This window comes from Ornithodoros turicata, chromosome 1 (assembly GCF_037126465.1).
Source record: "Ornithodoros turicata isolate Travis chromosome 1, ASM3712646v1, whole genome shotgun sequence".
NCBI classification, from domain to species: Eukaryota; Metazoa; Arthropoda; class Arachnida; order Ixodida; family Argasidae; genus Ornithodoros; species Ornithodoros turicata.
The window spans coordinates 191,772,881-191,800,347 of NC_088201.1; the positions used below are offsets into that span (position 1 = coordinate 191,772,881).

General features: G+C 48.4%; 1 long non-coding RNA gene across 1 annotated transcript; it reads left to right on the forward strand.

The window, feature by feature from the left end:
- The first annotated feature begins 11,370 nt into the window (after positions 1-11,370).
- LOC135374456 (uncharacterized) lies at positions 11,371-11,741 on the forward strand. Its single transcript, XR_010416907.1, has 2 exons — positions 11,371-11,557; positions 11,618-11,741. It is a non-coding gene; the product is annotated as an uncharacterized LOC135374456 (long non-coding RNA).
- The last annotated feature ends 15,726 nt before the right edge of the window (positions 11,742-27,467 follow it).

The following is a 27,467-nucleotide window of genomic DNA, read 5'->3' on the forward strand; positions in this document are numbered from 1 at the left end:
CGTTCGGCGTGGAATTAGGCCTACTGACAGCAACGACGAGAGGTGACTACTCGTGTTGCCCCCGGTTTTCTTCTACGGGATCATACATAGCGACGAGGCTTACAGGGGGATATGACAGCCGCTGAACATGCTAGGCTTCCCAGGGAAAACGGAACAGGAACATTGAATAACAGAAAATCTACTGTAATCAAGTTTTCTTATAAGCTTCATTCTTTATATTTGGATACAGTTTCTGATACAAATATCTTGGTGTTTTCTTTAGCAGCGATTTTTCGCAACATTAGACAGGCTGGTTTAAAAGCTAAAAGTGATGCATATATTACTATGATCCGGCCAATCTTGAAATATGGGTGTACGGTTTGGGACCTGCACGAAGTGTTACTAATTCAAAGGCTTGAGAGGGTTCAAAATATTGCGGCTCGCCTGGTGTTTACTTGTATGGAATCTATTGTTAGTGTAAGTGATTTAAAGTCAAGGCCAGGGTGGGAAGACTTAACAAACCGAAGAAGGAAACTTAGATTGGAATTTTTAGGAAATATCGTAAATGATAAGACGGGCATAAGGAAGGAAAGATATCTGAAACCCCCTCTGTATATTTCTCCAAGATCCGATCATTACAAGAAAATCCAGCCGCATAGGTGCAGGACGGATGCTTTTCTTTACTCGTTTTTCCCGAAAACGATAGGAGAGTAGAATCGTCTTGAGTGCTGACCGGAGAGGTCGGTTTTCTGTGTTCGCATAGTGCTGTACAGGTGTTTGTGCTTACCGATGTCAATATTGTTATTTTCTTGATGTTGGTTATTGTACCCCGCTACTGTAATGCCGTAAGGCGGTGTAGCGTATACGCATAAATAAAAAACAGGGACTTGAGAGGGAAGATAGTAATGTAATCATGAGGGAGCAGGCGTTGTCATTGCCAAGTTGAGTTGTAACAGTTAAGAGTACAACAATGCGTATCTGGTGGTAGCGCTGAGGCAGAGGCATGGGAGGCTCGTTGTTGGATTACTGGGATCGCAGGTGAGTCGATTTCTATTCTGGCACCTATACCAGAATTTGATGCTATGATGTCGGGTTGGTTCGAGAACGTGGATACATTCTCGTCGTTTGAAGTCCCGTCGGGCGTGCGAGGAGCGGTCCCTTTTTAAAATGAACGGCTTTGTGGCTAGTGGGATGCGTGGAGAAATTCTCGCGTGCCCTGTACGGACCCCGAATGAGCATCAAAGGTTGTTCACGATGTTGTGGAAAGCGGATGGTGAATCCTGGAGTTACTTTCCGACGCCGATTGAGACGTTGCCGAAGTACGATACGGCAAGTCGCCAAGTGGGCACCTTTGAGGAGCTTAAGCAATCGATGGTTACCTACAGGCTGAAGCGCGAAATCTCAGAGGAGATCCGAGGATATGTTTTACAGAATCAGACCGGACGCTGGCTGAAGTTTCTCGATATCGCTAAATTGGCTGAAACCTTCCGAGAAAGTCAGTGCGCGTGGAAGGAATACCGCGTATATCGCACCTCAGGGACTGGAGTTTAGAGCACGGCTCCTGGTGACGCGGATCGTAGACAAGGGGGTAGAGACACAGCTAGGATTCCCTGTCGAGGAGACCGTCGTTTTGAGTGCGGGCATGTCGGACATATGCAGAGGAATTGCCCGCCTGGGCGCTACCGTGACGTGGACGGGGGTGGAGGTGGGGGGTATACAGCATGGCGCGCCAGGGTTCAATAGATTAGTGGCACGGGTGGCGACGATTGATCGCGAAGTTAGTAGCAGTGAAGAAGGCCACTGGAGCGACATTCCGGTGGACGGGTTGATTCGAGGACGATTATAATCGTGGTACGGCGTAGTGATCTAGGATTGGCGGGACATGCCCAGAGCGTGGGGTCTATACGCCTGAAGGGCGTATAGACCCCACGCTCTGGGCATGCGCGTTTCGTGCTATTGTTAAAGCCGAGTTACGAAACGCGCCTATTGCGATACAGCGTGTTAGTGGGGAGTTGAGGCGGCTAATTTAACTACTATGCACTTTTACTGACCAGCTGCGTGATGGTGTTGGGGCACCCCGAATACTTTGAGGGGCACCCCGAATACTGCATTGTAGAGAAAGAGGTCGACGCTGTAGACGTTCGTATAGTTGGGTTCGCTGACTCACTGAGATCTACACTCCGTTTTGAGGAAACTGAGCCAGAGGAATTTGGTGCGACGAAGGCGGGTACTGCGGTTGTGGATGGTCCTGGATGTTGGAGGGAGTCTGATTAGTGTAAGTCTTTTAGGCCGGATCAAAGAGGCGACTCAACGCCAAGGGGACGCGTGGGCGGCAGCATAACAGGGGTCGCACGGGATGCTGGTTGAGAATGGCATTCAGTTCCAAGTGACTAACATTAATGGAAAGCAGGTTAAAGAGCTTGTCTTGCCAACTACACGCAGAGAGGAAGCGATTCGGTTACCGCATGACACGCCTGCTGGCGAGCACCTGTCGGATAAATAGACCAAGTTCCGGATTAGGAGCGCCTTTTTCTGGATCACGATGACAGCAGACATCCGGAAGTTCTGTCAGGGCTCTAGGATGTGTCAGCTATTAGCATGACCATGCGTCAAGGACAGAATACCGACCACACCGTCAAATCGGCCGAGGACACCGTTTGAGATAGTAACGTTGCAACCGCCGACGGCGAGGGGACATCGGTGAGCGCTATTTTTGGTTCGTGTTCGGCTCATCCCAGCACAGGCGAAGTGGGCAGTGATCCAATTCCAGGCGTACGCCACTCTTTGGGCCTTGTGGGAAGCCGGACATGTGGGAATTACGTTGAAACTGACCATGATCGGCCCGCTGGTGTTTCTGGCTGGATGCTGATGAGCGCCAGCCTTACTCGATGGGTCCTTGGGTTACAAAAATATTAGTTGTGTATGGAGTCGCCGCGGGACTGAGAGTTTAGTTACTGACGCCCTGCCGCGTTGACTGGCAGGCATTTTCACGGTCTTGCAAGACCCTCAGGGAAGGAAGTTCTGGGTGCAAGGGAAATTTCGCGATGATTTGGCTTTTGGAGTGAGTCTTTGTTCTGGGTGGGGGGAAATGGTTATAGGGGGTCAGCGTCCCGGCCATGATGCCGCAGGAAAGTACGGTAGGTGAGCGTGCCGATCAGCCGTGTATAGTGGATATCTTGTATGCATGCTGAACTGTTGCCTAATGTATGTACCGAACTGTTAGGGTTCGGTTCCTCTGGTGGCGGTGACGTTCTTTAGAGGGGGGAAGTGTTATGGTCGACTACAACGACGGGAACGGCAGACACGCGGCCAAGAAACATTGTGGTCAGACGACGACTGAAGCCGGACGGAGCAGCATTAAAGACTTTGAGTCCTCTAACTTGTGGTCTATGCTCATTATTATTCCAGGAGCAGATCCTAATTCTATCATGACACCGGTTTTAGACTCACACACCGTACAGGTCATGCTTTAGTGTTGCGATTACTCAGTTTGTCCGTTCTGACCTAAAAATTAACTAGCAGCAACAAACATCGAACGTATTACCTCTTCACCTTCTAACGTATCATCTCACACCTCCACTGCATTTCTCTGGAGAGCCCTAGACGATTAGGTCGAATGCATGGACACGCCTGGTTTCTGTTCGGAGATACACCTGCTTCCGTGACTTTCCCTTTGAAATACCCCAAATAAATTCAACAGTGACTTGAACTGAGATCCCGACAGAGATCGCGAAAACATTTCATATGTACGTCATCTACCACCGGAGGCAACCGATTCTCCCAAACATGTGTGTTTGCTTTTGATTCCATTCTGATCCTGCTTACTACGAAGACGAACAAAAATAAGAGTAACTCAAAGGAGACTCACGCTGTACTATACGCTTAAGTATTGTGTTTATCTTCGGAAGCTGAACCAGTTTCCTCAAGCTGTTACAAAAATCAGGGCGAAAAACATGGACACGAGAGCACCAGAGCGCTCCCCGCGTATTCATTCTTAAATAATGTAAATGTTACAACAGTAAGAAACCTTCAACGAACGGGAGGTACAAAAAAAAAAAAAAAAAACGACCATAGCGAGGGGTGACCCCTATCGCTCGCCCACAGCCTACCAGTTACACATGTCCGAAGCACATGAGCGACTGCAGCGTGACGAAAAAGTGAAAGAAAGAACACGGAAAAAATTGTAGGCGAAAGACAGGCCCCTCCTACTCACAGAGAACGGTGATGGCGCCACAGTGCAGAATATGCTAGCACACGAGAAAACTGCTGTTTTTAAAGCATACACGATTTAACAACTAAACCGACCCACACCAATTTCATTTTTTAATTAGATTCTTTAAATAAACCTTAAGCGTGTGACATCATTTTGGTACGCATGTAGAGGCCGTGATCGTCAATGTTGTCTTTCTTTTTTTTTTTTTTTTTTTCACCGCGCCAATAGACCGCCATGCATTCAGGATCCGACAAGCTTTAAAGGAGTACAAAGGGCCGTCCAAAAAAATTTTCAGGTTAAGACGTCTGATGAAAGTGTGTGTGTCATTTTACCGAATCGCGCTAAATGTTTTGATGTGTGCAACTTGTTTCCCAGAAAAAAAAGCTCACATAAACACGGGTTCGCGCCTTCACCCTTTACTCGCCACTTCAGGTATTACGAAGAGGAGAAGGTATGATGCACGTCACCGCTGACGTTACAAGGAGAACTCGTTGTGGTTCGCCGGTCAGTGAAGGTCAGCGCCTTGTCCCTTTGTCGCCGTAAACCAGTTTTGCCTGCTCGAGTGGCCGAATCATTACCGAGCGACGAGAAAGGCTTTTTCAGAACCTCGAACAGCCGAGCAGCAGACGACAGAGGAGTAGCAGACAACATTTCTCTAGAACAATCAGCGAGCGTTCTCCTTATAGCGTCAGCGCGAAGTTACAGGCAGATCACAGGCTGGTACTGCTCTCCACCGCTGTTGCGCACGGTCACTTTTTTGCGGCGTTTTTTAAATTCAATTTCTGCGGTAATCATGATTCTGTGGTGTGAATTACTTCGCATGCTGCATCTTACTGACCTACTTATCTTATAGGAAGAAAACTGGGTGTTTAAAATAACTTCTGTGCAATTTTAATTCGCAGTACTTAGAAGAGCAGTGTGCAAGTATGCGGTGATAGAAATTCACAACAGAAAGAAGATGGTTAGAGCATTCAAATTTTAATGTGTGAGGCACAAAAATGGGAGGTGGTGGTGGTGACGAAAACCGGCTTGCCGTTGTTGGCCTCACGAATGTATGCTGCGTCACGACTATAGCCAGGGCGAGATGAGATTATGTGATAGCAGATGAAGGAATGATGACGGCCGAAAATTAAGATGTGGGGCAGTCACTGCCAATGGGAAGGCATCGCATAGCACGCTCTTAGCCAACCATCATCCCGAATGACAACGTTCTCTATCTTCAGTTCATGAAAACGGGGGGCGTACGCCATTTTTGGAGAAATTATGAACTGCATAATGCCACAAAAATTGCGTACTCCCCCCGTTTTCAGAAGAACGCTGTCGCTCGGGACGTCGTAACTCACATCCCCATTTCTTCTTTATGACATCACCATCACCACCATCACTCGGGACGATGGTTGGCTGGGAGCCTGCTATGTGGTAAAGTTCATTTTTACTTTGGTTACTCCTGGTATCACCTGAAAGTGGGAAGCCAAGGCGGACACATGGGCCTCGGACCACCTTTCTATTCCGCTTTCCCCGCCACGTCGGAGTAAGGGTGCCAGGAGAACGAAAACTCTCACAAACTTGGTGATATTTAGGCAGGGACTGATTGCAGTCACCGCAGACAACTTCTTCGATGGTGTCCAGAAATCCCTGGCGAACAACTCAAAAGGAATGTGCAACCCGGCCCGTAGGTCTGACCCTGATCTTCATTATCTTCGCACAGCACGCCGACCGGCACAAAGGAGGACGGTAATGACAGGTCTTCGCGTTGACTGGATCTCTTACAAGCGTGTCTCGGCCACCCACAGATGATATCGCCTAAAATTACGGCAGAGCCAGTGGCCACAGTACAGCGAGTCCCTCCATGTCCTTACGCCGACCACTACACTCTAAACCCAGTGGCGGATTTATCCGCCACGGCTTCTACACGCCCCCACGTTACACACCGCGTGCTGTATGCGCTGCGGCTACTATAAGCCACAGCATTATGTGCTTCACGCTTTATTCGCTTCAACCAGTATACGCTACTTGAGCTATACGCTATGTCTCCAATCACCACACTTCGCATACCTGCGTTGAAAGCAAATTCGGTGCATCTTTATTGGCACAAAACACGAAACGACCATTTACAGCATCAATTCTGTTTGCACAAATACTTTGGCACCCATGAGGTCATGAGGTCTATTTCTGACCAGACAAGTTGTTTTTCACAACAGAACTATATTAGAGCAACGCGTGTGCGGTTCTTGGTAAACACGTATGCAATGCGGAAGAACATTGTTCCACTTCTTATGCTTCAGTCGTAATGCATTGCCAAGATGACAAATTGGATACAACAGCAACAGACGTGAAACTCAGCAATTCAGTGTCTAAACATGACGTTCCCTTACTGATACAACAACGGAGTTTTAGAACAGGTAACGTTTCTATACCAGGAGTACCAATTTCTGATTAACTCGAAGGACACTGTACTGGATGAGGCACTTCAACATAGAACTTCTTCAATTGAACTGAAGGGACCAGGGTCACCATTATAAAAGCACCCTCGTGTGCTTCAGTGAATATGATATCTCTTTGTACACTATGATCAAGAGAACTAAAATAAGAGTACATTTATCAAAGCATCTACACACTTAGGATGGCAAGAAGTTAAGTAGGCATCCGTTAAGCCGGCAAAATATGAAGGTACGAAAAAACTGTGTGTTCTGCATTACAATGCAAGCTCGAAAGTGATTCCAAATAAATTAAGATCCTAATGAGACGTATCTATGTATTGCATAAGGGTCTCCCTGCGCGCTGGTTTGTGAAAAAAATCAGTGCAGACATTCGAGCATTTCTATAATTAATCGAAAAATGTGTGACAGACTCTCATTGACACGTTCACATTCTTCTACATTCATGCGTCGTGATTTTTATCGCGTTCGTGTGCCTGTCTTTTTAATTTGTTATTGAGAACTAAAAAGCACGACATAGACACAAGTTGATAAGGTATTACTTTAAGTACGTCACTAACGAACACCTGCTGCTACGAATAATTCTAAATTTCCTAGAGTTCCCCCTGTGCAGTTGGCGGACGGAATGTCACCAGTTCAATCTGAAAGGAAAGCTTCGCACGGAGGGAAACTAAACGCCAGTTACTCAAAGGTTCTAGACAAAGACGCAGAGACATTGGTAAAGGCCTCAGAACATCTGTGCACACTGATATGTCACCAGAGGCTCTGTCGCAAGCTATTCGTTGCGGCATTCAGGACGCATTCATTCAGGAGTAATCAGATCCGCCACAATCATTTGTTCCAGGCTAAGTGCCAGAAGTCATTTCCTTCTCTAGTTCTTATTTTTCACCCATCAAAATGGCTCTCGTTGCCCCGCAACTTCTTACATGCACGAGTTTCTTTTCAACGCTACATTTTATACAAGGTGGCAAGCAAGAAAAGTCCGTGCTTAGTGACAACAACTCGTACAACAAAAAAAGTGTGTCTTGAATGGTGTCTGCCCGGTAGATTTTTCTGCATGAAATGCTAAGCGAGACGCTTTTGTGAGAGCTGGACGTTTTGCTCGGCCAGTTGAGTAACTGAAGTGGTCGGCAGAAAACAGTCAAATGGTATGGAGAGATTAGGACGAGGTTTGAAATAAAAATGCAAATATATAAGGTAATCTCTCATTAGCGCAAGAAAATATTTATTATTACCCTATTGAAAAACCCATAAGTAATTCATATAGGTCCTGTGTAAAATTATATAGGATGCTACAGGATACTTATGGGTTATTTAGGAACCTATATAACTCCTGTGTAGGTCATTATGGGATCCTATACGAGTCCATGCAGGAGTCATGTAGGGGCCATAAGGTCCTATATAACTCCTGTGTAGGCCATTATGGGATCCTAAATGAGCCCATGCAGGAGTCATGTAGGACCACGCAGGACCCATAAGTTCCTGCATTGAGGATGTAGGAGTTACACGGGTCGTATGTGTAGGCCATGCAGGAGTCATACAGGGTCACATACGGCCACATAGGAGTCATCCTTTGTCGACCAGTTATAAGTCACTGAAACCCTGAAACAAGCAAGAACGTGCAGGAACCCCCCCCCATATCAGCCCTCCTAAAATCAATATACAATTTTTACATGTCAAAATTTTATATTGATTTTAGGAGGGCTGATATGGGGGGGGAGTTCATCAGTTATTTTAAGCTGCAGCTTAAAATAACTGATGTTCGATTCATTTTTGGAACATACATGCAAGTCCATTATTGATCGACCAAACATCAAACATAAAATGATGCGTGAGTTCCATGCACAGATTTGGCATATTACAGTACTTGGCGTTTTTCAACCGTCCAGTGGTTGTTGAACCCCACCCGAATTCCCGTTTCTTCCCCCTTCGCCTGCATGCTCGTGGCTTGTGAGAAATCCTGACAGTAGCCGAGATATTTCGAAATTCAAGGCCCCCGCCGGTACTTCCGACACCTCCAAAGTCCCGTACCTCTCGCCCCGTTTGTCGGATCGAGACCAAAACTTAGGTCCGAGCAGGTCTGGAATAGCTCTACGATCGCTCAAATCACACTAGCAGCTGATCTCTAGTGGTTTAGAAGTTGTACGAGGAGACGCGTTAGAAACGCCGTTTTTTCGAACTTCGGGGCCCTTTTTCGGAAATAAGCTCGCGTCGGACATGATGTATCTTTGGAGAGCATAATGTTATCGACGCGGTGCACGTGGTAAAATTTACCACACTTTTCCAACTTTAGCGGTTCTCGAGTTACAGGTTTCTGCGTTTACTGGCCGTACATGGGACCGACGGCTTCCCCCCCCCCAAAATGTTCCCCTTGCTGCGACATGGTCGTGTTTCCCTTCGTTGTGACAGTCTCGATGTGCTCTTTCGAACAGCGTTGATCCCGCAGACGCGCGACGTTCCGTTCTCGCGATATCGGCTTAAGAGTATGACGAGGCGACCAGTCTGGCTAGCGCAACTCTGAAACGCTTCCCACTGTTCCGAGTCTCAACTCGCATACCCGACGTCCGATTCAGTCAAAATTGTGTGTGCATGTGCTCTGTTCTCTGCTCTACAACTTTCTCATTCAAACCACCCGTCCATTTCCAGCGGTTAAGGCGTCATTCTCGAAATTCCTGACACTGACCACCATTTCCTGACTTTGTCCCCGTTTTCAGGTTCCAAGCCCGCGGCGGATGCGAATTTCCTGTTAATGGATAAACGCACTCGACGTAGGCAACGCGTAGAAACTTGCGGCACCTTTCTATCCCTCTCCGTTCCCGAGTTAGGACACCGTGGCAACGGCGGCCCTCTTATACATAGGACCGGGGGCATTTTTCTCGATAATGGGTTTTTGTAGGCGTAGAAAGGCGATTGAGGTCTCTTTTTGACGGGGAAAGCGCCCTCTTTCCGATAGTATTAGTCTCGTCTTCGCGCGACTTTCCGTTCTCTTGCCATAGTGCGAGGAGCGCCTGAACAGCATGCATCTTTCTTCCCTTCCACCGCCGCCACCAGGCGGAGCTCTTGCGCTCTGGCGTCCATTTCGCTTGCAAAGTTCGTTGAGGTCGGACGCGTTTGTTCTCGCATCCGGATTTTCGCGTTTCGTTGTGGCTCTGGCAAGGGGATGAAACTCGCGAGTTCCTTTGCGGACTAAAGTGAGGCGCTGCGAGCCTTTCGCGTCATCAAACGTCATGAAACGTCAAAATTTTTACGTCGAAGCGCGAGTTCTCTACCGAGAGCATTCCATTGGCTCCTGCGGCCGCTCCCCTGGTATGCGAGCGCTCATTGGTCGGTTTGAAATTATAACCTTTTCGTGGCGCGGGAAAGCGGGCACCGCCGTGTCTGGGGTGCCGGAGCAGTTCGCCGTAAAGTTTCGAAATATGGTGCAGCAGGGACGCACGCAAAGCATCTTTGCCGGTACCGCTTTGGATGGCTTTTAGTGCCCGTCGATACCGATTCTGCAAAACTCTAATCCTCTTGGATACTTCTGCAAGTAAATTCAGTGATAGATAAATGGAAGGCGCAGGTCTGCTTCGCTTGCTTGGCGCGACAACGATTCAAGAAAGATCAATACTGTGTTTTTCCACTCGATGGCAGGTAAGTCAGTTCCTATTCCATTCTGCCGCTTAGCGTAGCATAGCATAGTACCGCACCTGTAGCATATATACATACTCAGCATTTCGGCCGGTAGAATTTTTAGTTTTCACGTTTTCTGATCCTGTTCTGGTCTTTCTTGCTCAGGTATCAACTAGGTACTGCTCAACTCATATCTGCTTCAGAAAAGCATCGTCATGGACGCAATAGAATGGATATGCCACTCTGAGTGGTTGGAACATCATCTTTTGGCTTAGCAGCTGCACAGGTTCCTTTGTGACGGGTCAGCCTTGACATGTGACACTATACAAGCAGCAAAGGGATATGGACATGTTTCCTGTCATGCTGGATTTGTGAATGTGTGTGCCTGTGCAGTGAATTTACTGATCTACTGTGAAGTCTTCCACTAGAGACATCAGCTAACAGTGAATGTGAAGTTGCTTCGGCATATTACTCGAACTTCAGAAACAATGTTCATGTCAAGTTCGTGTTTGGCGCAGATACAGAAGACTGCATATGTGTGATTTGGAAATACCAATCCTGAAAAATAAAGCACCTTGTGCAACAGAAAGAGCCAACGCTTCCGCGTTTTATTTATTTCACCAGATGCGAACGAAAATCCAGAACCGCCAAAGCGGGGGAGAGAACAGAGGGGAAAGGGAAAGAGAACCCCTCGGCAGCGTCGCTTTACGTCACGCGTCACCCATGGAGACAAAATAAAACAAAGCAAAAAACTACTCTACCGAGGCCCAACGATTGGCCCGACGTCTGAGGTCACGTGAGTTTTTCCCGACAATAGAAATATACTACACGTTCATTCCCCTGGCTCTGGGCTCCTCTGGTGCACCGAACTGCTGTGAATGTGTTATTCTGCTCTACAGGTGATGCCTGGACGTGCTTTCTTGTGTGCATGTTGGAAGATACGTCCCGAAGCCCTTAGATGTGGTGAAGCAAAGGTTAGTTGCGTGCCAGTAGTGTCATGTTTCGTGCTTTTTGTTCAGTATCGTTTCCAGCATGTGGGTTCCTCCTACTTTATGCTCTCAGTGTGAATATTACCCTTGTGATTCCTATTGCCTTATCTCTATCTGTTAGCTCAGTGTCCCTATTGGTAAACCTCCAACGCTTATCAGGGTGAAGATGTCACATGTGATGCCCCAGCGGCCCTGCTACTTACGGCGAATTTGTGAATTTCAGATGCTTTTCACGGATCGATTTTCGTGAACAACGCAGATGAGCCAGCACACACACGACGTGGGAAAATGAACAGATACGTCACGGAAATGTTGAAAGACATCAAGTAAGTCGCGTCAAAGTACGTTGCAGAGCTCTTCACTGATTTCTGTTTACTGTGAAACAGATGAGGCATACGCCTCACCCATGCAACTCCGTCATCTGCTCCACGGCAGTGCAAGCCTTTACAGCTGTGTCTTTGAATGTAAAAATTGTGAATGGTATTAATAAATAAAGGGAAGTAGACAGTATTTTATTGTACTCCTCTCTTATTATTTTTGTTCATTGCATGTGTATGCATGTATCGCCACAGCCAAATTTCATACCGTGACCCCATACACGCAGTGTACAGATCATATAGGAGACGCAGGTCCTACATCTCCTATAATACCTATATTGCTCCTATAAAACCTATAACTCCTGTGGTACCTACACCACTTATAGGTCCTATATCCAATAACATCATATGAGGATCTACATATAGGATTTTTCAGTAGGGTATTATCATCTTACTTTTTTGCGATCGACATGCTATACTAAGGGCGCACTGCATAGGGGGGAACTGTAGGGTAGTAGAAGACACTGTAGGGTGACACATGTAGAAGGACACACCAACGGTATGGCCTAGCGGGTTAGGACTTCCCGCTCATTGGTTGGCTGAAGACTCGGAGGTGGCGGGTTCGAATCCTACCACCGGCTGTGCTGTCCGAAGTTTTTCGAAGATTTTCTGCACGAATGTAGGCACAGTTCCACATGAAGTCGGCCCACGACTCATACTAATCCCCCTGTCCGCATTCCTTCCTGCTGTCCTCTCTTCATCTGTCCGCATGGGGCCTGTTTCTCTGAGCCAGGTGGCGCGACTGAGCAGCAACGTCAGCGCCCCTAATTATGCAACACTCGGTAGTTTAGCAGACGACGCGGCACTTTCAAATACACGGTCTCGAGTTGTTCGCTCTTTTCAAGAAGCACCGCTTTTTCTGTGTATTTCCTACAGGTTTTGTAGAGATAACACAGGCATGGCTTATCGCGTTTGACTTTCCCTGGGATAATATTTTCCCTCTCCCAATTTTAGGAACTGTTACTTTTTCTACTATCACTCTGTGGGCTGGCTTTTGAACCTCCTTTCGTCGGACTGAGAGCGATTCCGCTCAGAAAGTCATCGCGCGTTATACTCAAGTGCCCCGAGAACCATGATGTTAGGTTATTTTTCCCGATAGGATAGATCCTGAATATTACTGTAAATTATCATGAATTTGAGTAAATTCGGCACGCTCGATCTTCATGTTGGTGGGGTAAAAAGTGACCTCTGCTTGGCGAATTTCCGAGTTCACTTCGCAAAAATTTGCATAATTAAACTTAGGTTACATGACATGCACATCAGGAGGTGACAAAAACCTACCAAGAGCAAATGCCGTTGACCGCATTATTCTAGGTGGCGTAGTTTTTTATTATAATTCAATGACACGTTTTCCGAGACACCCTGTACATATTACAAAATCAGCTTAGGGCATCTTTAATAGCATTTTTATATCAGTTGATATTAAGCGCCGCAGTTGATGAAATTGGCCGTGCGGACATTTCCAGTGCCGGTTTTGAAGCGATTTTTTCAAACGCGACCTCTCAGGGTGCAACTGGGGAACAAGGTACGGGGTTCAAGCCCCGTGAACTTACTTTCACATATACCTATTAGAAAATCAGTTAAGGACATGTTTAATATTATTTTTATTATTATATAAAATTAGTATATTATTATATATATTATTTATATAAAATGATAGTAAGCGCCGGAGTTGATGAAATTGGCCATTTGGCATCACAGGTGCACTTTTGGAAATTATTTTGTCAAAAGCGACCTCTCAGAGCGCAAAAGGGGAAAATGGTACGGGGCTTAAACACCGAAATCTGTATTTCACGTATACATCTCGTAAAACTAGATTAGGACACTTTTGATTTTATTTTAATATCAGAACACATTAAGCCCAAAATTTGATAGCATTTCACCTTCTCTTTTTATGTTTTTCTTTTTTTGCCTTCGCTAGTGCCGTTTTGTAAGCAGTTTCCTCGAACTCGACCTCTCCATGTACAGTGTGTACGGTGTGCCCTGGCACTACGAATAAAGGGATTTCGCACGTTTTAAAGGGCTCCATTTGCTTCCGAACGTTGCGGTAGCCTCTGTTACAATCCAAGTGTAAGGGCATAGCATAAGCCGTTCATAGTATCTTTTTGGCACCATGATACAAGTCGTTTGAGTCATTGTAAAGGGCCCTGCTGCCGCCTTCTCCATATTTTGCGGTAGTCTCCGGTACAATCACAGGAGAGGTGCATGACATAAGCCGTCGCGTCTTTTTATGTAAATGTAATATGACCTTGCCACCATGATTAAGGGGTAAGGGATGATTAAAGGGGTATCGACCGTTTTAAAGGGCTCTGCTGCCGAGTTTTCCCGATTTTGCGGTAGCCTCTGTTACAAGAAGGGTGTAGAGGTGGTGGTGTTCCCCTACATGAGTCCCGACCGGCGATGATGGAATGCCACGGAGAGGCGGTGACGGTGGCCTATCTCCATGGCCGCGCCGGTCGAACTGAGGCCGGTGCTCCGGACGCGTGGCCATCTTCATCGTTGTCCACGGCCTGCTACAGTGCTCCCCCCTCAGACGCGGAGCGGCGAAAAAGAAGAACGGTGATCTACGTCGATACCGGGAGGGAGGGAGCAAGAGTGACCGTGGATGACGCGCACTGCTGGACATGTCCACGGGCGGCACAGCACACGTTGCAGGCGGAGGTCGATGGGTGGGGCGGGAGCGGCCGAGATGAGGTTTGCCAGAGATTATAGTTGACGTTGTCGAAGTCGTGGTCGGGCGTTGGAGTCGTTGGGGTGCCGCAACCGGCACGGGAGCGAGAGCTCGTAGGGTCCCATGAAGTGAGGCTGCGTAGCCATGAGGACTGCCGAGCATAGGACTGCCGAGCATACCTCGGCAAAGCTCACTCATGAGCATGCTCACCCATGCTCACTCATGCTCATTTTGGCAAATGAGCGGAGCATGAGTGAGCGAACGGAAATTTGAGCAGAGGATGAGTGAGCATGAATGAGCAAGCAGAGAATTGAGCAGAGGATGAGTGAGCAAACACAGATTTGAGCGGATGATGAGTGAGCATGAGTGAGCAAGCGGCGAGTTGAGTGAGTGAGTGAGCAAGTGGCGAGTTGAGTGAGCATGAGTGAGCAAACAGCGAGTTGAGTGAGCATGAGTGAGCAAGATCTTCAGGAATACAACTATGTACTTGATTTCATCTCAGTTCCGGCAAGCCGGTCCCCTTTGGTCCTCCGATTTCATTGATTCTTTTTTATGCTAAAGCCACAGCTCTATGATGAACAGTGCCACTGGTCCGAAACTTGAGATCGCAGCAGTTGCCGAGAAAAAAATTGACGAGCGTGCCTGGGTGGCGTCGTGCGCTTCACAGAATCTTCCTCGGGTGGTACTTTGAGGCCGTCTCGTCCGCACCACGAACGCGCTAGAGGAGCGCGAATTTTTTTGCACGTTCTACAGATGCCGTACTACCACATAATTTTAAAAAACGGGCATTTCCTCTCACGAACTGTTCTATAAAAACTCGCGAAAACGCTCGTGAGCGCGATTTTGCGCACATTTTAAACTTTTATTACGGAAGAAGTACGCATGGTAGAATTACGAACTCCACACCAAATGAAAGATAATTAATTGCTCTCTCCAACGACGTATTACGCATAAATGTGACTGTTACTGGAGCATAGGTAGAATGAGACGGACCATGCTCCCTCCGTGAAAATACGCGAAGTTCGTAGGTCAATTCCTCAAAAACCCCACCTTTAATTTTGGCAAAAAAAATTGCATGGAATCCTGATTATATTACCTTTCCAATGGTGTAAAATTTGTGTATTCTAAAAGTTTAGAACCGAAATGCCAGCGCGCATAAGGATAGCATGTACAACGCGGCCATGCGGTTCCAACTCCGGCCACCCTCCGGCGTTTGTACTGATCGTCGACGAAGGGGACCTGGCTTTCATTACCTCCTGTGCCTGAGATGGGCATTGTTAGCAGTGCAACGCAGGGCAACCTAGGTGTTCTGGAACGGAGACAGGAAGAGGAACCGAGACGTGGCTGATCCAACTTCAACGCTTTCCCTTTTTTAATGAATGCGCTGGGCGCGAGCAGTGCAATATATACCAAACCTACCAAACATAACAAAGAAAACGAAACATTGCGCTTTCGCCCACTGGTGGCGGTACATTACACGCAGAAATACCAACACGCCCCCTAATGTACTGACACCATAATCTATACACATGTCTTGATGCCAAGGTTATTACGGTGTTCTGCAGTTTTCGTTCCTGACAGGGCCTTTGTGAAGATGTCGGCAGGATTTCTGGAAGACTCAATGTGCTGCAGGTCCAATTTTTCCTCTTCGATCTTCTCTCGAAGAAAGTAGTACTTGATGTCAATGTGCTTGCTCCGTTCTGATGTTATCTGGTTTTTGCTAAGAGAGATTGCTGCCTGGTTGTCAGCAAACAACACTTGTGGTTTCCGTGTGAACTCTTGGGCCCCGATTTCTTCTGCGAAGTGCTGAAGCCATAGCACCTCCCTTGCTGCATGACACATTGCCATGTATTCTGCTTCGACTGTTGACAGCGCGATAGTTCGCTGCTTTTTACTGCTCCATGAGATAACAGAACCTGCCAAAGTGACCGCGTATCCGCTGAACGACTTTCGGTCCGTCTTGTCTCCAGCCCAGTCCGCGTCGCAAAAGGCCTGTACGCAGTTTCCGCTTCGGCGGTAAACGAGCCCATGATTGATTGTTTGCTTCACGTAGCGAAGGATATGTTTTATTCCATTCCAGTGCTCCTCGCTCGGGTTGTCGCTAAATTGGCTCATGTAGGCAGTTGCGAACGCTAGATCCGGCCTTGTTCCGCCCGAGAGGTACAGTAGTGCTCCAACCGCTTGTCTGTACTTTCGTCCAAGCTCTCCACTTGAGCTACCGCTCTCCGCCCTTTGGTACTTGCTTCCGGGATCCAGGGGTGAGGATGTCCCTTTTACGTTCGACATACCGAAAGCCTCCAGGATCTCTTCAGCGTAGACTGCCTGGTCGAGAGATAGATCCCCGTTCGCATTTCGCTTCAAGCGTATTGAGAGAATGTGACTAGCCTCTCCCAAGTCCTTTATCTCAAATTTTTCGCCAAGCCGTCGCTTGAACTTTGCAATTTCTTCATCGTCTTTAGATATGATGAGCAAGTCGTCCACGTAGACCCCTATAATCAACTGCTTGTGTGGAGAGACGTAGACACAAGGGTCTGACTTGGCTCTCTTCATGCCATCGGACTTCAAGAATTTGTCCAAGGTGTAATTCCATTCTCTCCCGGATTGTCGTAACCCATAGAGACTTTTCCGTAGAAGGCAGACTTCGTCTTGGTCCTGTGGCTCAAAGGACTGAGGCTGCTCCATGTATATTGTCTCCCTTAATGTCCCGTTTAGGTAGGCTGCTGTGACGTCCACCTGGTGAATCTTCCACCCTCTTTCTACGGCTAAGGCCAGCAGTGTCCTCACGCTCTTCAGCTTTACAACGGGCGAAAAGGTTTCACTGAAATCCACTCCCTCCACTTGCGAATAGCCACATGCCACTAGGCGTGCCTTATAGCGCTCCAGCTCGCCGTTTGCGTTGTACTTTTTGCGGAACACCCACTTGCATTTTGTGACTTGTCTGTTCTTTGGTCGAGGCACAATTTCCCACGTTCCGAAGGTTTTTAGATTGTCTAACTCGCAGTTAATAGCAGATTCCCACTCTTCTCTATCAGGTGCTGCTAGCGCTTCATCAAAGGTCTTCGGATCTTTGCTATCGGCTTGTTTGGCAACGCACGTCACGTGACTGGCCCCTGCTTGCAGTCTCTTGTTTGCTAGCCTTTCTGAGCGCCTCAGCGTGGAGACTTCCACTTGGATGTCCACCGGGGGAGTCTCTGCGTGGACTTCTGCCCTTGCACTTCCTCCAGGGTCTCTCTGATCGCTGGTGTCGAAGTGTTCGGCTGTTCTCCCAGTTTCTTTATAACCTTCTTCTGCGTCAAAGGTAATTGCGATGTGACCGTCGTCGGACACTTCAATGTCGGTGTCTTTGGAGTGGGCGTGCTTGCACGGAAAGAACTCCTCATTAAAGACAACATCGCGACTCACGAAGAAGGATCCGTCTTTCAGACTCAGTAGCTTATAGCCTTTTACTCCTTGTGGATACCCGACGAAGACACACTCTTCTGCTTTCGGGTCCAGCTTTCCTCTGTGCTTCCTCCGGCTCCGCGCACTCCATGCACGGCACCCGAACACCCGTAGATGATTTAGTACCACATCGCTCCCTGACCAGAAAGCTTCTGGGGACTGTCCTCCAATTGCCTTCGATGAGCACTTGTTCCTGATGTGACATGCAGTAACTAATGCATCCGCCCAGAGCTCTTTGGTCACTCCAGACTCAATGAGTAGACATCTGGTCGTGTCCAGCAGTGTTTGATTCATTCGTTCCGCAACTCCATTCTGTTCAGGCGTTCCAGGTATCGATAGTTGCCGTCGAATTCCGTGCCTTATCAAGTACTCGTTGAACTCTCTGCTGGTATACTCGCCTCCATTGTCGCTGCGGAGTGTCTTGATCGTCCTGTTGTGCAGGTTCTCTGCCATGCGTCTGTACTCGTCAAACTTTTGGATGACTTCATCCTTTGTCTTGATCGGATATACTACTGTGTATCTCGAGTAATCGTCGATGAATGTGACAAAGTAACTCGATCCTCCCTGCGACGTCGGAGTGATCCTTCCCGCTACATCAGAGTGTACCAGTTCAAGTGGTGCCTTTGCTCGAGTGGCTTCGGCTTTTGGAAAGCTTCGTCTTCTCATCTTTCCCAAGCAACAGGTTCCGCAGACGTCCCCTGTACGCTCCTCTTCGTTTATTCCACACAGCTGCCGTACCGCTTCTTGATGGAGATGTCCCAGCCGTCTATGCCACAAGGACAGATCCCTCAACCGCGGACCTTTCGATTCCGTTTGAGATTCGCTGATTTGGTACAGCCGTCCTTCACGAGTTGCAGTGAGGATTATCGCACCAGTGTTTTCGGTAACTTCAGCTGAGCCTTCAGCAAAGGTGACACGCAATCCGCGCTCTTCAATTTTTCCTACAGAAAGAAGATTGCAGTTCAAGTCGGGCACGTAAAGTACGTCTTCGAGAGTGAGGTTTGTCCCTCCATGCTCTTCAGCCAGCTGTATTTGGACGCGCCCTTTGCCGATGACGCGCATGGATTCCTTACTTGCTGTCTGGACATTTGAATCGCAGGGCTGAAAGTCTGTCAGCTTGGCCCTATGTGACGTCATATGATCCGTGGCGCCGCTATCGAGGTGCCAGACGTAGGAGTCCTGCGACACGCTATTCATAATGCAGAGTGCCTTGTGCCCAACTATCCTCTTCTCAGAGCTCATTCGTCTTCTCTGTGGCCCACTCTTCTCTTCTCTGGGGAACTGGTCACAGTCTTTGGCAATATGCCCTATCTTGCCACAGGCAAAACAGCGTACTCTCCTCTTTTCCTCAGGCCTTGAAAATAGATTTTGGTTCCCTTGTCTGTCATCCCGTCTCCCATAAGCTTGGGTGATGAGAGCTGCGGTCTGTCCGTCTTCTTCCACAGCGTGCCCATCCTGACGACGGGACTTTCTTTTCTCTTCGACGAGAAGCCTTGTCTTCACAGTCTTCGTAGTTAAAGCTTCCTCGTCCTGTTCGAGGTTTAGGATGAGTGGCTCGTACGTATCTGGGAGACCCATGAGCATTACCAATGCTACCTCCGTGTCCGTGAAACCATGACCAGCAGAAGTCAGCTTCCTGTGCAGTTCCATGAGTCTGCCCAAGTAGTCCCTCATTTCTTCTTCTCGCTTCATCTTCACGTTGAAGAAATCCCGCATTAATTGAAGGATGTGTAGGAGCCCAAACTTGGAGTGCATTTCATGCAGCGTATCCCAAGCCTCCTTAGCTCTTGAACTGGTGCCAATGTCGTCTAGATAATTATCTTCAACGACGAGAAATAGGAATGTGAGGGCTTTGCTATCATTCTTCTTCTCTTGGTCGGTCATTTCTTCGGCGTATCCGGGATCGATGGCTTCCCAGCATCCCTTCTGGACCAAGGCAGCCCGAACCCGTATTGACCATGAATGGTAGTTGTCCGAGGACAGCTTGGTAAGCTTAAACTCATCCGTCGCGGACATGTTCCTCGAGAACTCACTGCTTAACGTCGTCTTCTTGACTCGTCTTTCGCAGCAGCCGTGCCCCGTCCAAGCCTCTTGCTCCTCAACGGATTCCGGCGTACGTCAGCGGAAACCAAAAGCGATGTCAAGGATACCGAGCTCAGATCCCGTGATGCCGTCCGCAGTCACAACTGGCGTCTTAGATGCCGGTCCAGAAAAAGATTCCCGATGCGCTGGCCTGGGCCCATAACCTGTTAGGAGTGCAACGCAGGGCAACCTAGGTGTTCTGGAACGGAGACAGGAAGAGGAACCGAGACGTGGCTGATCCAACTTCAACGCTTTCCCTTTTTTAATGAATGCGCTGGGCGCGAGCAGTGCAATATATACCAAACCTACCAAACATAACAAAGAAAACGAAACATTGCGCTTTCGCCCACTGGTGGCGGTACATTACACGCAGAAATACCAACAGGCATTTCGTGCCATATCGTATTTCGACTAAGGACAGGGTGCAAAGAACAAACGTTGCTGTCATGTTAAGTGCATGAGGAGAGCAGGTACAACGCGGCCCTACGGTTCCATCTTTCGTTCTAATCTTTTGTTTTCTGTTGACAGGCGCTTGAGATGTGGTCCGTATTTAACTACCTTGAAGCAGGGCAGCTGGCCTAATACATTGATACGCACAGAAGTACAGGAATAATACAACATTGCAAGCCGGTAGAGTGGTTTATTTGGTGACTGGCTTTGCTATTGCTCACCTTTAGAGAGAATTTACGAAAGACACTAAAACAAGAGTAAAATATAGTTGCGGTGCATGGAAGAGCCATACATACATTTTAAATACAAAACACAGCTCTGAAAGCGGAATCGGGAACAAATGTCACCTATGTGTGAGCGGCATCACAAACTGATTCTGTTGGAAAACATAGATTTGTATGCACATTCTCGAAAACATCACCAGCCAGACGTAGTGTGTGGATCGTTCGACGTGCTGAAAACAACGCAGCTATGACCGAGGTTCAAACATGTCCTCGGCGGTTCTTGCTAGCTGAACTCCAGATACTGCATGACTTTCAGATGCTTTGTACCACACATGGCATGAACGGATCCCTGTCACTGGCCGAACCAGCTCCCATTCATCCTTTTTCGAATTTCGAAAGCTGCAACCTGAGCCGACGGAATGTGCAGCAGTTCCGTGGCGTGTTCCTTCTTTTTGAGAGCGCACACAAAGTCTTCAGCGGTTTGAATAGCTTCAGCGGGTGGACATCGCAAGTTATCCAAGCTTGCTATATGTTTCAAAGAGCCCTCGACCCCATCGCACACATTTTTTCCATGGCCACTGGCAGAGAAAATCCATCGCAGTAATAAGTTGTTTTTTCCCATTTCATAGAGCTGGTACCTGTTCTTAAAGTGCGCTGCTGCACTGTCGGACACGTATACCACATGGAAAAACACGGGCAGGATGTCTCGTATAGCCTTGGTTATGTTTTGGAGGGCAAGAAGGGCATGTGTAGTATCGTGAGATAGGTCGTCACTCACTGTTGCAAAACTTTTTGTCGAAGACATGGTGGTTACAACACAGGTGAATAAGGATATTTGATCCGCCTTCCAATAGCGCCCTTGGACCTCACTTGAGAAGTTGACTCTCCAGTTTTCTGCAAAATCGAAGTGCATGACGACATGTCTTGGATCCACGAAGGCCTTCTCGTTCCAAATGGCGCTTCTTTGTTGTATATATATTCATGCTTGGTGTACAGAGCAGCACATTTCCTGACCGCCTTCAGGAATACCGATGCCTTTAGCGTCTTCCTAAAGAGGTCACCAGATTCCCAGAGAGCCATATCAACGTCGTCGGCACGGTCCATCCTTAGCTTCTGTAGGTTGTTCCTTTTGGCCCCTTGACAACTGCGACACTCTTGCAAAAAGCATGTCCTTTGTGGCTCGGGACATACAGACATCGCATACAGTTGTTCTCTGCTTAGCTGGATGGATGACGCACTGTTTATGGCGGCGATGATCAAATCAAAGTTTGCGCAGTACAAACACACGCTCTGTTCCGGACGTGGGTCTGTGCGAACCCACTTAGGCCGAAGTGTGTACAACTTCGTCAGTCCTATATTGATGTCCGGATGAGCGCTCTTGAGCAGGCTAAACGTTTCCCGTTTTGAACGAGTCATAAAGCGCTTTGCAACAGCGACTTTCTTCCCTCTTTTTTGTTGGGACTTTGGACAGAACAGTCCTTTTCGTCTTCAAGATAGTACCGGAGTGCAACCTGTACGTCGTTCTCGCTGACAGGATGCCCCCATAATTGTCCGGCATCGCCCACACTCCCTGCTTCCCTCTCAGACTTTTTGATTTTTCTATCACATATTTCGTTGCATCCGGGATCAGTCCTACTATTTTTTTTCGTCATGTTTTCAGGAAGAAGCGTAAGAATCTGGCATCTTTCTTGATTGGAGGTGCACTTCTGATAAGCGGTCCTGATGTTGCGCAAAAGGATAGAACATCTCGTGCAGTCTGTTCCGGATGTGGTCGGTTCGTCTACGTCATATGCATCACGTATTCTTAGGCTTATTGACCTGCCCAATGCATCGCCAACTTCTCTCCGTTTCCGTGACGCATACGACCCTTTTGAGAGATCCCGGCTGCCGCAGCGGAGTTACGTCTATATTTGCCGTCGAAATACTCTTATTAATTTCTTGAATAATGTCCTCGCTCTGAACATAGTCTGTGCAACAGATAGAGCAACGGGCGAGGACTGCGATAGGTCACTAATTGCTGAACGAAAGCGCGCAGCACAATTCTTACATAGTTGGTCCTCACCGCTGACTTCATCACGTCGCTCAGGGTCGAGAAGCGCCTTCAGCGCGCCGATGTCAAGGCTTGACACAGTTGTGAATCCACTCTGGCGAAGAATCCTTTTCCGATGTCGACGTGCATAATCGGCACAAAACGCACGTTCCTCACTATAAATGTTCCGAGCCATGGAGATGACTTCCAACGCTGACGAACCCAAAGTTATTCAGACACCTCACTCATCCGCTGCATCGTCGACGGCAGGTCCGTGCATTATTGGCCACACGCGGCGACCAAATGAACCTGTCCACACCGCAGCAAGGTCATTTTTGTTAGGAAGTCTGGCGTCTGCTGTCCCCAGTGCGGGTTTGTTTATTACTTATAATCCGTATGTACATCCGGCAAAGGCGATGGGACGCGGGCACAAAGTTTGGGTGAAAGAGAATATAGCCTCCGCGTCACGCAACCTGATACCAAAGTTTCTTCTTTGCAGCCTGTCCGTAGTCGAAATACGATATGGCATTAAATCTCCATCATAGGCACGACAGGTGATGAAATGGAGTGTAGCATAGATACGTGGAAGCCAGGTTCCCTCAGTCGACGATCAGTACAAACGCCGAAGGGTGGCCGTAGTTGGAACCGCATGGCCGCGTTGTACATGCTCTCTTTATGCGCGCTGGCATTTCGGTTCTAAACTTTTAGAATACACAAGTTTTACACCATTGGAAAGGTAATATAATCAGGATTCCATGCACTTTTTTTTTTGACAAAATTAAAGGTGGGGTTTTTGAGGAATTGACCTACGAACTTCGCGTATTTTCACGGAGGGAGCATGGTTCGTCTCATTCTACCTATTCTACAGTAACACTCGCATTTATGCGTAATACGTCGTTGGAAAGAGCAATTAATTATTTTTCATTTGGTGCAGAGTTCGTAATTCTACCATGCGTACTTCTTCCGTAATAAAAGTTTAAAATGTGCGCAAAATCGCGCTCACGAGCGTTTTCGCGATTTTCTATAGAACAGTTCGTGAGAGGAAATGTCCGTTTTTTAAAATGATGTGGTAGTCCGGCATCTGTAGAACGCGCAAAAAAATTCGCGCTCCTCTAGCGCGTTCGTGGTGCGGACAAGACGGCCTCAAATTACCACCCGAGGAAGATTCTGTGAAGCGCACGACGCCACCCAGGCACGCTCGTCAATTTTTTTCCCGGCAACTGCTGCGATCTCAAGTTTCGGACCAGTGGCACTGTGCATCATAGAGGCGTGGCTTTAGCATAAAAAAGAATCAACGAAATCGGAGGACCAAAGGGGACCGACTTGCCTGAACTGAGATGACATCGCTTCATTCATCTCTTCTATCATTAGTTGCAGGTGTCTCTCGATAATTTTAACAAATGAATAAGAGTACGGGACTTCACTGTTGCATAGTCTAGAAAACCTCGTCATAAACATTGGGGAGTGAGGCTAACACCCCTCCATGACGGAAGTGCACGCAACCCCCTTAATTAAATACAATCATGGAAGTCGCTGCAACGCCCTCTCCGTAGGCGATGGTGTCAGAGCCCGAGCACCATTTTACTACCTTTTGACTCTCTTTTTCATAAGCGTGTAGCCCATTACATTTTTGGTGATAAGTGTACTGCATCAGGGGCGTAGCCAGAAAAAAAAACAGGAAGGTTTATATGGGAGGGGAGGGGTTTCTCTCTCTCTCTCTTACCTCTCCGAAATGTACTACCAAAGGTGCGGTTTCGAGAGAAGGCTTCAGCCCCCCCCCCCCCTTTGTCGCTACTCCTCTGTCCTGCATTGCTCTATAACCTGTATCCCGCAAGATTACCACCGCCCCAACAGGAGCGATATCTCCCGAGTTCCGACCACGGCCCTCGTACGTACATGTAATACAAGTTTTCCTGTGCAGGTGAGCATGAGTGAGCATCCTGAAGAAGGTGAGCATGAGTGAGCGAGCGATGAACATGTGAGTGTGCATGAGTGAGTGGGCAATGAGCTCAGCTGCCAGTGAGTGAGCATGAGTGGGCGAGGGATGAGCTCAGCTGCCGTTGAGTGAGCATGAGTGAGCGAGCGATGAGCTGAGCTACCGTTGATTGAGCATGAGTGAGCGAGCAATGAGCTGAGCTTCCAGTGAGTGAGCATGAGTGAGCGGGCGATGAGCTGAGCTGCCGGTGAGTGAGCATGAGTGAGCGGGCGATGAGCTGATCTGCCGGTGAGTGAGCATGAGTGAGCGGGCGATGAGCTGAGCTGCCGGTGAGTGAGCATGAGTGAGCGGGCGATGAGCTGAGCTGCCGGTGAGTGAGCATGAGTGAGCGGGCGATGAGCTGATCTGCCGGTGAGTGAGCATGAGTGAGCGGGCGATGAGCTGAGCTGCCGGTGAGTGAGCATGAGTGAGCGGGCAGTGAGCTGAGCTGCCGGTGAGTGAGCATGAGTGAGCGGGCAATGAGTCGAGTTGCTGGTGAGTGAGCATGAGTGGGCGGCGGTCCAAAGTGCCGACCTCTGCTGCCGAGACGCCGGCTGATGCGTGCCGTGGCGTCTGCTGCCGCGACTGCCGAAAATGGCAGGCGAGCACGTTACTCAGGTGTCGCGGCCGGCAGCAAATGCGCGTCGAGATGCAGGATGCATGAAATGAAGCGGTGGGTCGTGAGTGTGCCGGAGGCCGTGGATAGCGCAGGTCGGTCCCTGGAAGCCGTGAAGCGGGTCGGTGGGCGCATGGGATGATGAGTCCGGACGTTGCGTGGTCGGTCGGAACGGTAGCGTGGACGGAAGCGGGACGGATGCGGTCGGCGTGTCGGTAGTGATGCGTCGGGTAACGGTGGTGGCTTCCAGGGATATCTTGCCTTGGTAGTGCTCGTCGATTTTGTCAAAAATTTCGGGTGGCGAAGGGCCGAATTGCTCCGAACTTTGTGTTCATCGTTCGGGTCACCAAATGTAGAGGAGGTGGTGTTCCCCTACATGAGTCCCGACCGGCGATGATGGTATATGCCACGGAGAGGCGATGACGGTGGCCTATCTCCATGGCCACGCCGGTGGAACTGAGGCCGGTGCTCCAGGCGGCGTGGCCATCTTCGTCGTTGTCCAAGGCCTGGTACAAGGGCATAGCACAAGCCATTGATGACATGTCTTTGGCAGCATGATGCAGGGGGTCTCGCTCGTTTTGAATGACTATGCTGCATCCTTTTCCGATATTTGCAGTCGCGTGTGTCATGATCCCGGTAGAATGGCATAGTCTAAGTTGTTGTCTTTGGCAGCATGACACAAGGGGTTTTGCTCGTTTAGGAGAGTTCTGCTGCCCCGTTTTCCGAATTTGGCGATCGCCTGCGTTATAACCCCAACAGAATAGCATTCCACAACCCACTGATAACAGGTCTCTCGGTCCATGATGCAGGGAGTGTCGCCCGTTTTAAAAAGCCTTGCTGCCACCCTATCCGAATTTTGCGGTCTCCTCTTTCGCAATCCCAGTAGAAAGGCATAGCACACGCCGTCATATGCCTTTGGTACCATGATACAAGGGGATTCGCACATTTTAAAGGACTCTGCTGCTGCCTTTTCTGAGTTTTGTGGTCGCTTCTGTTGCAATCCCCCTAGAAGAGCATCATAAGTCGTTGATAATATCTGTTTGGAACCATGTTTAAAGAGGTTTCGCCCGCATGTTTAAAGAGGTAAGGGGCTCGAGGAGGAGTGTCGTTGGGAGGATCCCGAGAGGTCTGCCTGCCCGATTAGGCGGTATGTTTCTCGGGAAGGGAAAGGTGGCGGAGAGGAAGAGAGGAAAGGGTGAAGTGGAAGACCGAGCGGAATCCGCTCGGGGGGAGGATAGCTGCGTCCATGGGCCGACTTCAGGGGAACTGTGCCACTGTACACATCTGAGGGAAACCCAGGAAAAACCCCAGACGGCACAGCCGGCCCGCGGATTCGAACCGTGGACCTCCCAGTCTCCAAGCGCACGCGTTACCGCTGCGCCACCGCAGCTGGTGGCAAGGGGCTCTGCTGCGGTATTTTACGGATTTTGTGGTCACCTACGTCACAATCACAGTGGGAAGGGCAATAGTATAAGCCGTCACGAATGTGCCTTTGGCACAATGATACAAGGGGCTGGCGCCGCACTATCACAAATGCACATAGAAGCCAAGATACGGGAGAGGGCGTGATAAGATGACTGCGTGATTTCGAGTGGAGCGAACCATAGGGGGTATATATTTATGATTACATATCTATGGGTATATGCGTTGGTGGCCAAGCTGTATTAAGCAATCTCAGGAATTTCACGGGGGTGTTGGAAAAAATCAGGGGAGTGTACACCTCTCTGGGGGTGGGTGGGGGGGCTGTAATCAAATCCCTGGAAATCACCGCAATTATAGCAAAGTACCTTAGCATAAAAAATATGGGATAAAAACAGCTGAGCCGTATAGTTATTACGCATTCGCATGTACAGTTCATCAATAAAAAACTTCACCTGACACACCAACAGAAACAAAGGAGCACTTTTCCAAATGAGACATTGAAAATCTACGATGAAAGATGAAAGTCACTGAAAAGGTTAGCCAGCTGTAGGGATCGAACCCACATCTTCTGGATTACCGGTCCAAGGCTCTACCAATTGAGCTAACCTAACACGCCTCTCCAGCGACCTTCGGGGTGCGTCATCTGAAGGGACGACAAACCAGCCACTCACTCTCACTCACCCTCCTTTCACTCTTACATTTTTGCTCACTCATATGCACATTCATACGACGGAAATCGACGCAAGCGGCACCTGTTCAACAAGATAGAAACTGATGTTCTAAGGCTGGAACACATAGAAGGGACAGATACAAACAAAGCCTCAAATTGCCTAAGAAATCAACGATGAAAGATGAAAGTCTGATGAAAGATGATCTGTTGTTTCTGTTGTTGTAGTTCTTCGTACATAGTTCTTCACAAACGATTATCCCAACGTTCAGGAGCACTGAA